Source organism: Dipodomys spectabilis, unplaced genomic scaffold (assembly GCF_019054845.1).
Source record: "Dipodomys spectabilis isolate Male_0828 unplaced genomic scaffold, ASM1905484v1 ptg000665l, whole genome shotgun sequence".
In the NCBI taxonomy this organism is placed as follows: domain Eukaryota; kingdom Metazoa; phylum Chordata; class Mammalia; order Rodentia; family Heteromyidae; genus Dipodomys; species Dipodomys spectabilis.
Window position 1 is genome coordinate 49,285 of NW_024871342.1, and position 15,092 is coordinate 64,376.

The 15,092-nt window shown below is 35.3% G+C and overlaps 1 non-coding gene across 1 annotated transcript; it reads right to left on the reverse strand.

The window, feature by feature from the left end:
• Positions 1-14,324: 14,324 nt before the first annotated feature.
• On the reverse strand, positions 14,325-14,432 carry LOC122101439. The gene has a single exon (XR_006146380.1). It is a non-coding gene; the product is annotated as a U6 spliceosomal RNA (small nuclear RNA).
• Positions 14,433-15,092: the final 660 nt, after the last annotated feature.

Here is a 15,092-nt window from a genome sequence, read left to right on the forward strand (position 1 = left end):
TTATTAATCTTTAATTTTTGCCTCTTCTGAAAAAATAATTGTTTTCCATTAACTTTTTTTTTTTCTTTTCTCCTCTTATAATTTTTATTTTAGGAATACGTGAATGTGTGTTTTCCTTTCTTTTCTTGTCTTCTTTCTCTTTTTCTTTCATTCTTAACTATCTTTTTGTATTTTTGTCTAGCTCTACTGAACTTCTGATCTTTTCTTCTCACTTTCCTATCCTTTCCATCTTTTCCTCTTTGTTCTTCTTTATGTGACTTAACTCTTGTCCTGCACATCCTCAGATAAACCCATAGTTAACCAGTAGACCCTACCCCCCATTGTGTACACACTTAATCCACAAACTTATTACTCAATTCAAAACCTCTGAGACTTAAATTCATTAATAGCAGTACTACCTCTTTATACCTATATAATATTTTAAGCATTTTTTTAAAGTTTTTCACATCTCCTCTATGTCCCTCCCTTTCTCTCAACATATTCATATTCCTCTATAAATAGATGGTCTTTTAATCTCTAAAATAACATTAATTTTTACGTTTCTTTTTTTTTCTGGTCCCTTTTCATTCCCCTTTCCCTTTCTTCTTTTTCTCTCTCTCTCTACTTGCATCCTACCCAACCTATTTCCTGCATTGTGATTAGGACATAGTTAACTCTCCCTGTGCCTCCCCACACCAATCTATTCCTATTTTTTACCCACATCTCTCCCTAACCCTAATAATTTCTGGTTTTCCAAATTCTTCTCTGCGGTTCGAAGCCTTTTAACATATAGTTGTTTGATGTCGAATAGATGTATCTGTTGAACTAGATTGTATCTGTAGACTATTGACTGTACAAATGCAAACTTTGGTTGATGGTTGCCTTAAGATAGTGTTCTAGCACAAAACTGGTGCTATATTCATCTCAAATGGGCAGAGTAAGCCGGAAAAACACAAGAAAAATGGCAAATTCGGGTATCTCAATTCCCAATCTTGATAATCAGGGGTTAGAACAGATAATGAATAATCCAGAGGAGAGTTCCCAAACAGCTCTACAAACACTGCTGGCAAACATGATAAATGAAAAGTTTGACAATGTACAAAGGACTCTGTATGAGCATGACAGAGAGAGAGAGGAGGCATCCCAGAAGTTTATACAGGAATATCATAAGCGTGAGGAAGCTACTCAAAAACTGATACAGGATTTGTGTGAACAACTTGAGAATACTCAAAGAGAAAGGGAGGAATGGCGTGAGCAGGCTGAGAACACTCAAAGAGATCTGCAGGAATCCCACGAACGGGAGGAAGCTAATCAAAGAGTAATACAGGAATTGAGAGACCAGGTAGAGAACAAACAAAGATCACTAAAGGCATTCATGGAATCCATTAACAAAGAGCTGAAGGAAGTCAGGGAGACCACAAAGGGAATGCTGAATGGAACCCAACAGAAGGAATGGGAGCCCAAAGAAACCATAACCAATCAACTAAGTGATTTGAGGACAAACACTGAACACCAAATTAAGGAAGTAAAGAAATTCATACAAGACCTAAAACAGAGCTTCAACAAAGAACTTGAAGCCATCAAAGTTGACCTATTAGAAGGAAAAGAGATAAAAAACAAAGTAGAGAGTCTTGACAGCAGGTTAGACCATGCAGAAGATCGAATCTCAGGGATTGAAGACAGCCTAGATATTATAGAGAAAGAACATACAACCATCCAAGACAAGTCCAAGAAATATGATAGATCTATCCAACACCTGGAAGACACCATCAGAAGGCCTAATCTAAGGATAATGGGAGTAGAGGAGCACCTAGAAACAGAAGTTAATGGTCTAGGAAATTTGTTTAACAGGATCCTAGCAGAGAACTTCCCAAACATGCAAAAAGATAGGCCTGCCCAGATACAAGAAGCCTTTAGAACCCCAAATAGACCAGACCAGAATAGGACATCCCACTGCCACATTATAATCCACACAGGATCAACTCAGAACAAGGAAAAGATCCTTAAAGCTGTCAGAGAGAAAAGGGTAATCACTTATAAAGGGAAACCAATTAGAATCACCTCAGATTTCTCAGCAGAGACAATCAAAGCAAGAAGAGCCTGGAATGATGTATGCCATGCCCTAAAAACAAACAACTATCAACCAAGAATACTGTACCCAGCTAAACTCTCCTTCATAACTGAAGGCCAAATAAAAACCTTCCATAGCAAAGAAAAATTGAAACAATACATCTCCACCAAACCAGCCCTACAAAAGATTCTTAAAAATGTCCTACACATAGAAAACCAACAAGACCGCAATAAAGGCCAAGAAACTGCACCCAAACTGAGAATCCAAGAACCATAGGAAGAACCCAGTTTTCGCAGCCCCCAAGAAGGTAGATAACATGGCAGGAACTCCCAAATACCTCTCAGACCTATCTCTTAATGTTAACGGACTGAACTCTCCAATTAAGCGACATAGACTGTCTAGTTGGATTAAAAAACAAGACCCTTCTATCTGCTGCCTGCAGGAGTCACATCTTGCCCGTAAAAACAAACACATTTTCAATGTTAAAGGCTGGAACAAAATCTACCAAGCAAACGGACCGCATAAACAGGCGGGAGTTGCAATCCTAATATCAGATAAAATAGACTTCAAATTAAAATTCGTGAAAAGAGATAAAGAAGGTCACTACATACTAATTAAAGGATCTCTCGTTCAGGAGGATTTTACAATTCTAAATATCTATTCACCAAACAATGGAGCACCCAAATTTATCAAAGAAACACTACTTTCCCTCAAATCCCATATAGATCCAAAGGCTTTAATTGTTGGGGATTTTAACACACCACTCTCCCCACTAGATAGATCAACTCGGCAAAAACTCAACAGAGAAACCACAGATCTAAACAGCTGCATAGATCAACTAGACTTAACAGACATTTACCGAACATTTCACCCAGCAGCATCAGAATACACGTTTTTCTCATCAGCACATGGAACGTTTTCTAAAATAGACCACATTTTAGGCCACAAAGCAAACTTGTCTAAATTCAGAAACATTGAAGTTATACCTTGCATTCTCTCTGACCACAAGGGAATAAAATTAGAACTCAACACCAAAAGCCACCAAAGAAAGTCCGGTATCACATGGAAGCTGAACAACACACTGCTGAATCATGAGTGGGTCATGGAAGAGATTAGAAAGGAAATTCAAATGTTCATGCTATTGAACAAAAATGAACACACAAATTACCAGCTCCTCTGGGACACAGCAAACGCAGTACTCAGAGGCAAGTTTATAGCTCTGAGCTCCTACATCAACAAATTGGAGAGATCTGAAACTAGCAATTTAATGACGCATCTAAACCTCCTTGAAAAAGAGCAGCAAGATAAACCCCAATCCAGTAGACGGAAAGAAATAATCAAAATTAAATCAGAATTAAATGAATTAGAATCCAATAAAACTATAGAAAGAATCAACAAAACAAAGAGTTGGTTCTTTGAAAAACTTAACAAAATTGACAGACCCTTAGCAAATCTTATCAGAAAAAGAAGAGAACACACCCATATTAATAAACTCAGAGATGAGAATGGAAACATCACCACGGAAACAACCAAGATTCAGAACATTATAAGGGAATACTTCTCAAAACTGTATGCTAATAAGTTTGAGAACTTGACAGAAATGGACCTCTTCCTAGCAAATATTGACATGCCAAAACTAAACCAAGATGAGTTAAACCATCTTAACAGGCCCATACCAAGCATTGAAATAGAAACAGCAATAAGAGACCTCCCAGCTAAGAAAAGTCCAGGACCAGATGGTTTTACAGCGGAATTTTACAAGGCCTTCAAAGCAGAGCTCACACCAATTCTCCTCCAACTCTTCAATGAAATTGAAAGAGAAAGTTCAATACCGAACCCATTCTATGAAGCCATCATAACCCTCATCCCAAAACCAGGCAGGGACTCATCAAAGAAAGAGAACTATAGACCCATTTCTTTGATGAACATTGATGCAAAACTTCTCAACAAAATTTTGGCCAACCGACTTCAACAATTCATCCAAAAAATCATACACCACGATCAAACAGGATTCATTTCAGGGATGCAAAGCTGGTTCAATATACGCAAATCAATTAATATTATTCATCACATCAACAGGAGCAAGAATAAGAACCACATGGTTATCTCAATAGACGCAGAAAAAGCATTCGAAAAGATCCAACACCCCTTCCTGATGAAGGTTTTGGAAAAATTAGGAATCCATGGAACATTCCTCAATACAATAAAGGCTGTATATGACAAACCTACAGCCAGCATTATACTCAATGGTGAAAAACTAAAGCCATTTCCTCTTAACTCAGGAACAAGACAAGGATGCCCACTCTCTCCACTTCTCTTCAATCTAGTATTAGAATGCCTAGCTACAGCAATAAGACAAGATGCAGACATAAAGGGGATCCAAATAGGGAAAGAAGAAATAAAACTCTCCCTCTTTGCATATGACATGATCTTGTATTTAAAGAATCCCATAGACTCCACTCCCAAATTACTCAAGCTGATTCAAAACTTTGGCAAAGTAGCAGATTATAAAATTAACCCCCAAAAATCAATGGCTTTTCTGTATGCCAACAATGAGAAAAGTGTGGCTGAAATTAGGAAAGCAACTCCATTTGTAATAGCCCCACAAAAAATAAAATACCTAGGAATTAACTTAACTAAAGAAGTGAAGGACCTCTATGATGAAAACTTTAAAATCTTGAAAAAGGAAATCAACACAGAACTTAAAAAATGGCAAAACCTCCCATGCTCCTGGATAGGAAAGATTAACATCGTGAAAATGGCAATACTTGCCAAGGCTATCTACAAATTCAACGCAATACCTATCAAAATTCCACCCTCATTCTTCAAGGAAATAGAAGAGGCAATCCAAAAATTCATATGGAACAATAAAAGACCCCGAATAGCAAAAACGCTCCTCAACGGAAAGAACAGTGCTGGAGGAATATCAATACCAAATTTCAAACTCTACTATAAAGCCATAGTAATCAAAACAGCTTGGTATTGGCATAAGAACAGACCTCAGGACCAATGGAATAGAATTGAAAACCCAGAAATGAACCTACAGACCTATAGCCATCTAATCTTCGATAAGGGAGCTAAAACAATAGAATGGAAGACAGACAGCCTCTTCAGTAAATGGTGCTGGCAAAACTGGTTAACTACATGTAGAAAACTAAAGCTAGATCCTTATATATCACCCTGCACCAGAATCAACTCCAAATGGATCAAAGACCTTGAAGTCAAAGCAGACACTCTGAAAACATTACAGGATGGAATAGGAGAAACCCTGGGTCTCCTTGGTTCAGGCCGAAATTTTCTGAATAGAGACCCGGAAACACAACAAATCAAAGAAAGGTTGGACAAATGGGATTGTATAAGGTTGCAGAGCTTCTGCAGGGCAAATGACATAGCTAGCAAGATCAATAGAAAGCCCACGGACTGGGAGAAGATCTTTACTAGCCATACAACGGACAAGGGTCTCATATCTAAAATATACTTGGAACTCAAAAAATTAAACCACCCAACAACAAATCCTCAAAGAAACAGCTGCCCAATAAGTAAGTGGGCGAAAGACTTAAAGAGAAGCTTCTCTGAAGGGGAAAGAAGGATGGCCAATAGACACATGAAGAAATGTTCAACATCCCTAGCCATAAAAGAAATGCAAATCAAAACAACATTGAGATATCACCTCACTCCAGTTAGAACAGCAAAAATCAAGAACTCTAACTACAACAGATGCTGGAGGGGATGTGGACAGAAAGGAACCTTACTTCATTGTTGGTGGGAATGTAAACTTGTTCAACCACTTTGGAAAGCAGTATGGAGGTTCCTCAAAAGACTTCACATAGAGCTCCCCTATTACCCAGCAATCCCACTTTCGGGCATTTACCCTAATGTTTACAAAAAAGACCACACTAAAGCTACCAGCACAACTATGTTTATTGCAGCATTATTTACCATAGCTAAGATATGGAACCAACCCAGATGCCCCTCAATAGATGAATGGATCAAGAAAATGTGGTATATATACACAATGGAATTCTATGCCTCCATCAGAAAGAATGACATTGCCCCATTTGTTAGGAAATGGAAAGGCTTGGAAAAAATTATATTAAGTGAAGTAAGCCAGGCCCAAAGAAACATAGGTCCCATGGTTTCCCTTATTTGCAATATCTATTATAGGTATGAGTCAAGCGGAAAAAGTCAGAGAATGTGATGTTAGGAAAACGAACCCTCAAATATGTATTTTAATGTTTTTGTTTCTTTCATGCATGTGTTTCTAACGTATTTATAAGATTATTTCTTGGTTTCTTTGTGTGTCCCTCCCCCACAGTGTAACCCCTGCTTTCACTATATTTGATGTCAGTATAACATGTGGAGGAGATGGGGACAAACAGTCGTTTAAGGATTCAGGTGGACCTGTTGCAACAATGAGAAGTACAAAATGTCATGTCAAAACCAGCTTTACAATGTCGGAGGTGGGGGAGGGGGGGTATGATTGGGGAGGGGGGAGGCTGGGAAGGGAGGTGAAGGGTAAACAAAGGAGGAGGCTGCAATGCTTGCTAAGAAATGTATGCATTATCCTGACCATGTAATTGTAACCCCTCTGTACAATATGTTCTCAAATAAAATAAAATTAAATTAAAAAAAAAAAGTTAAAATATTGTTCTTAACCTCTTTGTAAAGTAGGCTAAGTTTATAGGTTCCTGGCTAGGTAGGATCAACACTCCTGAGTCAGCTTCAAGAAGAATTGACAGAAGATGAATCTTTGCCCATCATCCCTTATTAAGAACAAGGGAAAATATTCACTTTTTAAAAAATGTGGCAAAATAGACAGAAGGAAAAGGCATGGGAAATAATAGTACAGGCCTGAGTCCTCTATATCTGCTTAGAAAATCCTAGCTTTATTAAAAGTTCTATTTGTTTAAAAAGTTGTCATCTTGGTAAATTGTCCTGGGCTATTGTGTAAGTTGTCTTAAAAACTAGTGGAGTCACAGCCTGCCAAACGTATGCAATGTATCCTTACCAGTCTATGTAGGAATTTGCAGTCCAGCACGAGATGTGACAGCCCCTTGGAGCCACTGAGAGACCCTGCTGCTGCTGCTGCACATCCTAATGGGTAAAGTTCAACAACAGCCTGACAGTTACCTGGAGGAAATCTACATCATCATTCAGATCACCTCCGCCGTAATAAAGGTAGACTGCACTCCTGACTGATTCCATCACCTGAAAATGCTTCCCGGTTGAAAGCTGCTACAACTAAGATCCTGTGGGACATTCTCTTGGTAATATGCAGTAATTCTCTATACTCCCACAGTAGATATTGGGAACGAGGATATCACTGGCTTGCCTTAGCCTTTGGAGTCTAAAAGCCACACAAATACATTAGTTTTTATTCATCCTAACTTCAATTCAACTCATCTTTCTAAAAATAGTTTTTAGTTTCACTCATTATCTTGTCTTTATTGTAAACCTAACCCTAACCCTCACCGTAATCATACTGTAATCTTAATATTATTAGCAGTTTTCTATTTCACATTCATCCTAATTCTAACTCTACTTGTTATTCGAAGATTTACTTTGTTTGACCCTAAATTTTCCGTTTCCCTAATGCTTACACTAAGCCTAGCTGGAACTAAAACCTAACTTTCACCCTAATGATAATCCAATTCTAATGTTTAAGAAAAATACTCTAGCTTTTAATCATTCTAATGAATACTCCAGTTTTCGCTCTGGAAATGAGTTTCAGTTTGCCCTAATTTTCACAAATTTTCAGACTCTACCTCGAAAGTTATCTTGTTCCCTAACAGGAGCCATTATATTACTTGTCCTCACATTCTCTTACCAGGAAAAATACTGTAGTTTCCATTGATTCTGCCTTTTTCTGAACCACTGTATCTGAAAACAGTTTCAGATTTACTTACTATCTAGTCCATTACTTAACGCTAACTCTCAACCTAAACCTGTCTGGAAAACTCTCATTAATCACTACAAGAATGATCACTGAGAAATAAATATAATGATAATGTTCTAGTTGCTATTCAGCCTCATATATTTGCTTCTACTTGTTAGTGAACACAATTTTATACTAAAAGCTTTATTATTTGTAACAGTAAATATAATCAGAAGAAAATACTGACCCTAATCTTAATCCAAATTATATGACAATACTAACACTAACACAAGTACACTAGTTTTCACTCATCCTTCCAAACATAGGTTTAAATTTTTCCAATATCTTAGTCATTTTCTAACCCTAAACGTAATCTTTCTTAACTGGAACATTGAGAATAACCATCAGCCTAATTGTGAGTAGATTCTAATATTAATAGCAATACTCTAGTTTACATTCATTCTAATTCTTACCAGGCTTATATTAAAATTTACCTTCAATTAGACCCTCATTTTTTTTCTCCTTCACTCTAAGCCTAACCATGGCTGGAATCCTAACTAACCATTACCTTGACCCTAATCCTATCCCAATTCTAAAATTTATGAAAAATGCTCATTTTGTGCAATCCTAACTGAAATTTCATTGGTAATTCTTGAAATAAATTGTAGGTTTTCTGTAAACCCTACAGATTTTTCACTCTTAACTCTGAATGCATTTTGTTCCATAACAGGCATCATTTTACCCATTGATCTCAAATCTTGATTTTATGAAATACATTGTACTTCTATTATCCCAGCTTTTCCTGAATTCCTACAACCTAAAAAAAGGTTCAGCTTTACTTAATATTTAACATTTCTTTTTTTTTTTCCTTTTTGTCGGTCGTGGGGCTTGCACTCTGGGCCAAGGCATAATCCCTGAGTTCTTTAGCCCAAGGTGTGCGTTTAACCAATTGAGCCACAGCACCGCTTTTGTGTTTTATAGTGGTTAATTTGAGATAAAAGTCTCATGGACTTTCCTGCCTGGGCTACCTTTGAACTGCGATCCTCAGAAAATAGCTTCCTGAATAGTTAGGATAATAGGCGCGAGCCACTAGTTTAACCCATTTCTTTACTCTATCCTCAACTCCGGTTAACCAGAAACCTAATCCAAATCACATTCTGATTTAACACCAAATGGTTAATGTAAGGAAAATTGTCTAGATTCTATTCAATCACACATTTTTTTGGCTTCTAATTCTAATTGGAAAACTAAAATTCACCTTAAAGCTTATCCTTCCCTAACCCTAACCGGAACAAAAAAGTATCTCACACTTTAAACCAAATTATATCTGAATGTTTAAAGTAACACAGACTGGTTTTCATTCATTCTTCTTAAAATATGTGGCAGTTTTACACAACGTCTTACAGGTTTTTCTCATCCTGACCCCGTTCTAACTGGCACACCTTTCCTAATCCTAAGCCTACGTATAACCGAATCATCATGTTAGTAGCAAGCCACTTTTTTCATATTTATCCTAACTCTTGCTCAGCATGTAGGTCTAACTTTTACTTGCATTTTGAACATAAATTTTTAACTGTTTTTCTATGTCCTGTCAGGTTTTATTTTTCATTATTTTTAAAATTTTTATTTTGTTCAAAAGATGCTTTAAAGAGGGATTAGTTACATATATAAAGTAAGGAATACATTACTTGTTGAGCATTGTTACCCCTTTCTTTCTTGTTCTCTCACTATCCCATCCCTCCCCACTTCTCATACCTTTCCCTTCCCATGGTATAAACTTCATTTTCAACATAGTGTCTTGTGAGTATCATTGTTGCAATGGGTCATCCTGTGATGAACCTAAATTTTCTATTTCTCTAATCCTAATTCTAATTCTGTCAGAGATCCTAACCCTAAAAATAATAATAATGATAGCTCAATTCAAAAGTTAACAAAAGATATTCAGGTTTTTATTTATTCTATTAATTCACTGTGCATCTTGAATTAACTTGCAGTTTAGCTTAAATCTTCCAAATTAGTTTATATGTGCATATATAAAGATGTAATTTTATGTGAAAAACAGAAGATCTTTGGAGGAAGGAGTAATGAGAAAGCAATAGAGGGAGTATAATCAAATACCGTTAAAGATTTTATGGAATTGTCACTTCTGACAATTAATATCTATTAACAAAATAACTAAAAATTAATAAAGAACACACTGCCTTCTAATGTTCTTTAAGAGAGTCATGATCTATCTTCTGAAAAAAAAAACTCGTGTTAGATAAACTTTGTCCATGCATAATTTATATTGTTTGCCAATTATTTAACTTAATGAATAAAAATTTATCAAATAAGATTCCATGACAAAAAATATAAAACAGTTACTTAGCAATTGTTTGAGAAAAAGTTATTGTCATGAGTTTTAAGAAACGGAATTGCTATTTCCCTACAAAGCAATGACTTAGGTTTACTAATCTAGTATTTGTAGTAAGTTTAGAGAACATAATTGGCATGAAAAACAACTAACTGTACATCTTGTTTCTTGAATGAGTGATATTTTAAACATTGTCTTTTATTCAAATAAATACTTAGGTTTACATTTCAAAGTAAGTTCAATTTTATCTCCTTTCAGAACAAGTACTTACCCTGCAATTAAATGTACTAGCATATTCAGGTATTTAGAAGCTAAATTTTCTATGTTTTATATGTAGCTCTACATATTCAGAATGACATGATTTTTTTATTCATAAATGTCTAACGTCAGATTTTTGCTTCATCAATATAAATTGTCTCATGAGGTTGTAGTGAAGGCTCCAGTAACCAGAGTGGTCAAAATCATTTCCTGAATTCTAAATTTTAAATCAAATCATTTTTAAGCTTTGATAATATCATTTATTGTCTCTTCAGAGCAATTAATCTAAAACAAATACTACTTTTAAACATTGCACTCACATTGTAAAGAATATTAACATAGGTCAAAAAAAGACTAATTATTCCAGACTCATCATATTTGGTGATCTTAGTGTGAAGAATGCAGAGAGTAGAAGGTTCTTATACTCAATAAATAGTTTTGGTTAAATTAAGTCATATATCTGGATTTCTAATTTGGAGGTTAATCACATGGAAACAGGAAAACAATAAAAAAAGTACTTTGGAATCAACAGAAAAAGATATTTGTGCATGTACCACAGTTGCTTTATTTGTTTGTAGGTGAACACTGGACTTCGATTTCTATCTTAGCTGTTGTTGTGAATAATGTGAATAACAATGAATTACAGATATATTTATGAGTTACCCAGAGAGAAATAATCACACGATTGGTGAGACAGATCATATTTCAACTTTGGATTTCTTTAGAAAACTGCATACTACTTTCTACAACGAGAACACTAACCTGTATTTTGACCAAGAGTGTCGAAAATTTCCTTTTCTCCACACTGTCGCCAGCCAACATTATTACATTTTGAGTTTTTTTAAAGGGCAGGTTTTTACTGTGTGCAGTACCCAAGACTGGCCTTAAACTCAAATCCTTTTACTCCAACCTCCAATCACTTGGAATTACCAGCCTTTACCTCCACACCTGGTTCCTTGAATATTTTTTGTAAGAGTTATAATAGTTAAGAAGTAGTATCAAAGTAATTTTGAATTGCATTTCTCTAATGACTTCTGCTCACAAAGCATTAAGCTAGCACAGAAGTTGTATTAAATACAAATTTGTAAATCCACAGGCCATTTTCAGGGCTTTTTGGAAAACATGTCTATTCAGAACTTTTGTCCATTTTTAATCAAGTTTCTTGTTAATCTCATCTTTAATCTCTCTATAAAAAATCAATAATTAATTCAAGGTAGTAGAAAGGAAAAAAAATTAAGCAGCTCCTAAAATTTTTAAATTTTTAATAACATGATATTGCTTAAATCATTTTCTGTAAACGCTTGAGACTACGTAACTCAATTTAGTTAGACCTTTTACAAGGCTATATATATTTTATTTATTTTACTTTGATTGTTCTTTCCAAAGCCTGTACGGCAAATTTCACTTGCTTTCTTTCAGTCTCATGTAGTACAGATTTCAAACTGAAGAATAAATGGAAGGAAGCAAACAAAAAATGCAGTTCCCCTCATCTGATGATGCCTCTACAAGAATGAGGAAAGTGTTCATCCTTCTAAGGACCTATGTTAAAATATCAAAAAGTCGTTTTATTCTTCTAGGTCTTCCTTATCTTTGCTATGTAACTTAAATGATGTAAAACACAATATACTGCTCAGATACTTTTATGTTTTATCAAGTTTGCACATTTTTATATGGATTTCACCTCAGTCTACAACATTCCTTCATTGTTCTGTCTCTGATATTTTTACACTATCACGACATAAGATAACCAGTTTGATTTACAGCATGAGAAGTTATCCACCTGGCTTCCTTGGAAGCTGAGCATGGTCAATAGATATTACTTCTGGTTGCTAACACTACATGTAATGGTTTCTGTACTACTTATCATATTCTATTTAGTATTTAAAAAAGAATGCTGGCTAAACTCAAAGGTCATTCATAGGTTTATGTTAAGTGTTTCACAAGTTTTATTCTCTTACTTCTTAAGATAACATTTGGTATAATGCTAATGTTATTACCATTGTAGTGTTGGGAAAAATTGTAGTAAAAAACTGTAAGTGCTTGGCCCAAAGATACACACAGTGAGGAAGGAAATGAGTCAAAGTTTCCAAAAGTCTTTCAGCAATACCAAAAAGGTGGGTAAAATCTCTCCATTCTCTTATACTCTCAATTCAATATTCATATTGTCCAAGAAATAATAGCATACCAAATATTTCCCATGGTGATTGTTTTCTGTCACATTTTGTCTTCAACACAGACTGTGTTGGTGACATTAGGTTATCATGCACAGAGCTGAGCTTACAAATTGAGGTCTGAAGACAGCCAAATTTCTTCTGTCCCACAGTTCCAGTTTCTTTTTTAAAAAGTACTAAAACTTTTAAATATCATCACTTACTATCTTTTAACAATCCCCAAACGAATTAAATTGACATATAATCACTCAAAAGGCTTTCAAATTTGGTGATGATAAAACAGGCCTCCATGAAGTAAATTTTCTTTTACTTTTAAAAAATTGTTCTAAAAGCCTTGTGCTGGCTGGTCACACCTATAATCCTATCTACTCTGAATATTTGCTCAGGAGACTGAGATCTGTGGATAACACTTGGGAGCCAATCAGGGGCAAAAAAAAAACTTCATGAAATTATTTTTCAAAATGTTTAATGAACTAGCAAAGAGCCAAGAATTGAGATGTAGCTTATATCGTAGCTCATCAATCTAGATAGGAAAGGCCTAGCAAGGTCTTGAAGCCCTGATTTAAATTCTGAGCATTCCAATATACATGCATGGTGTTCTCATGCACGTGCGTGTATGCTTGCGCGCTGTCGCACTCACACACACACACATTTATTCAAATTACCTTCATATCAGTGTTCTGAATTAATTTCTTTGTTAACAATATTATATGGGTAAAATAGAGGAAATAAACTCTTCCATCTAAGAACTTTTTTATATGTTTTTTTATGGTAATAATACTGTGCAGAGGGGTCACATTTACATGAACAAGGAAACTAGTAAGTTTCCTAACAAGCATTGTTACCTCCTCCTTTGTATTTCCCCTACCATCCCATCCACCTCCACAAGTACACTCCCCTCCCCCTTCCTTCCTCCGCCTAAATTGTAAAGTTCATTTTCCAAAATAATGTCTTGTGCATCTCATTGTTACAATGGGTCAACCTGTATTGCTATTTGAGCATTTTTTCCCTTCCCCTCCCCAAATTAGAGAAGCATACATACAAGATGTAATTGTACCAACTTCAAATACAGAGAAAACAGGGGTTATAGTGTGGGGAGAAACATACAAAAAACAAAAAAAATGACATCACACATTATAAGTACATTAGAAACAATAGCAAGAATCAAAAAACCACTTGTGTCCCTATCTTGGGGTTCAATTTCTTTAACATCATCTTATCTGGTTATATGCACATATCTTTTGAACTTTTCTGCTTATCCCAGACATACATTCGTTATTGAAAATAAGGGAAATCATGGGACCTATATTTCTTTGGACTTGGCTTACTTCACTCAATAAATTTTTTTCCAAGTCTTTCCATTTCCTAACAAATTGGGCGATGTCATTCTTTCTGATGGAGGCAAAGAATTCCATTGTGTATATATAACACATTTTCTTGATCCATTCATCTAATGGGGGCATCTGTGTTGGTTCCATATCTTAGCTATCGTAAATAATGTTGCAATAACCATAGTTGTGCTGGTAGTTTTAGTATGGTCTTTTTTATGATCATTTGGATAAATCCCCAAAAGTGGGATTACTGTGTTATAGGGGAGTTTTATGTGGAGTCTTCTGAGGCACCTCCATACTGCTCCAAGACTTTGCATGTCATCCTTGCGCAGGGTGCATGCTAATCTTCTCTGTATCGTTCCAATGTTAGTGTATGTGATGCTAAATTGAGCACAGAACAGTTTTTATATATAAAGTATAATTTTTAATTGATTTTATTAAGCTAGGCAATTCAACAAAAAGTAAGTTCAAAAGAATTGTTGTGAAATTATAGAATCATGTATTTCTTACATAAGCACACATTTAAGAATAAAATCAAGATAGACATGCCAAAAACAAAATAATTCCAGATATTTGTAGTTAAAGAGATGTGTAGGAGGAGAAATTCAATTATTCTATACAAGGCACCTGTCAAAATGAACATTGCAGCAAGTGTTAAGGTTTGTTAAAAGTTTTAATGTTTTAAATATGCTTAATTTTGGGATTTTGCTTATATATGCCAAAAATAGGACTGTTTGGCAGGTATAAAACTTTTCTGTAAAGTAGTTAAGATTTATGATAGCAGACATTAAGTACTAAGTATGTACATTTCAGAGTTTATTACTGAGAAGTTGCAAAGTCTTTGTGTAAAGGAGCAGAGTGAAGAGTTTCGACTTTAACTACACAGTTTCTGTTAAAACTTTAGTGATTTCTTACTTTATTTGTTAGCAAGGAATAAATGATGATATAAGCCATAATGTACACATGTATGTTACTATTCACACACATGCATATTCTCATGTATACATGCACTCATGGAGAAAGACACATAATTACAGCCAACACAAGTTTCACC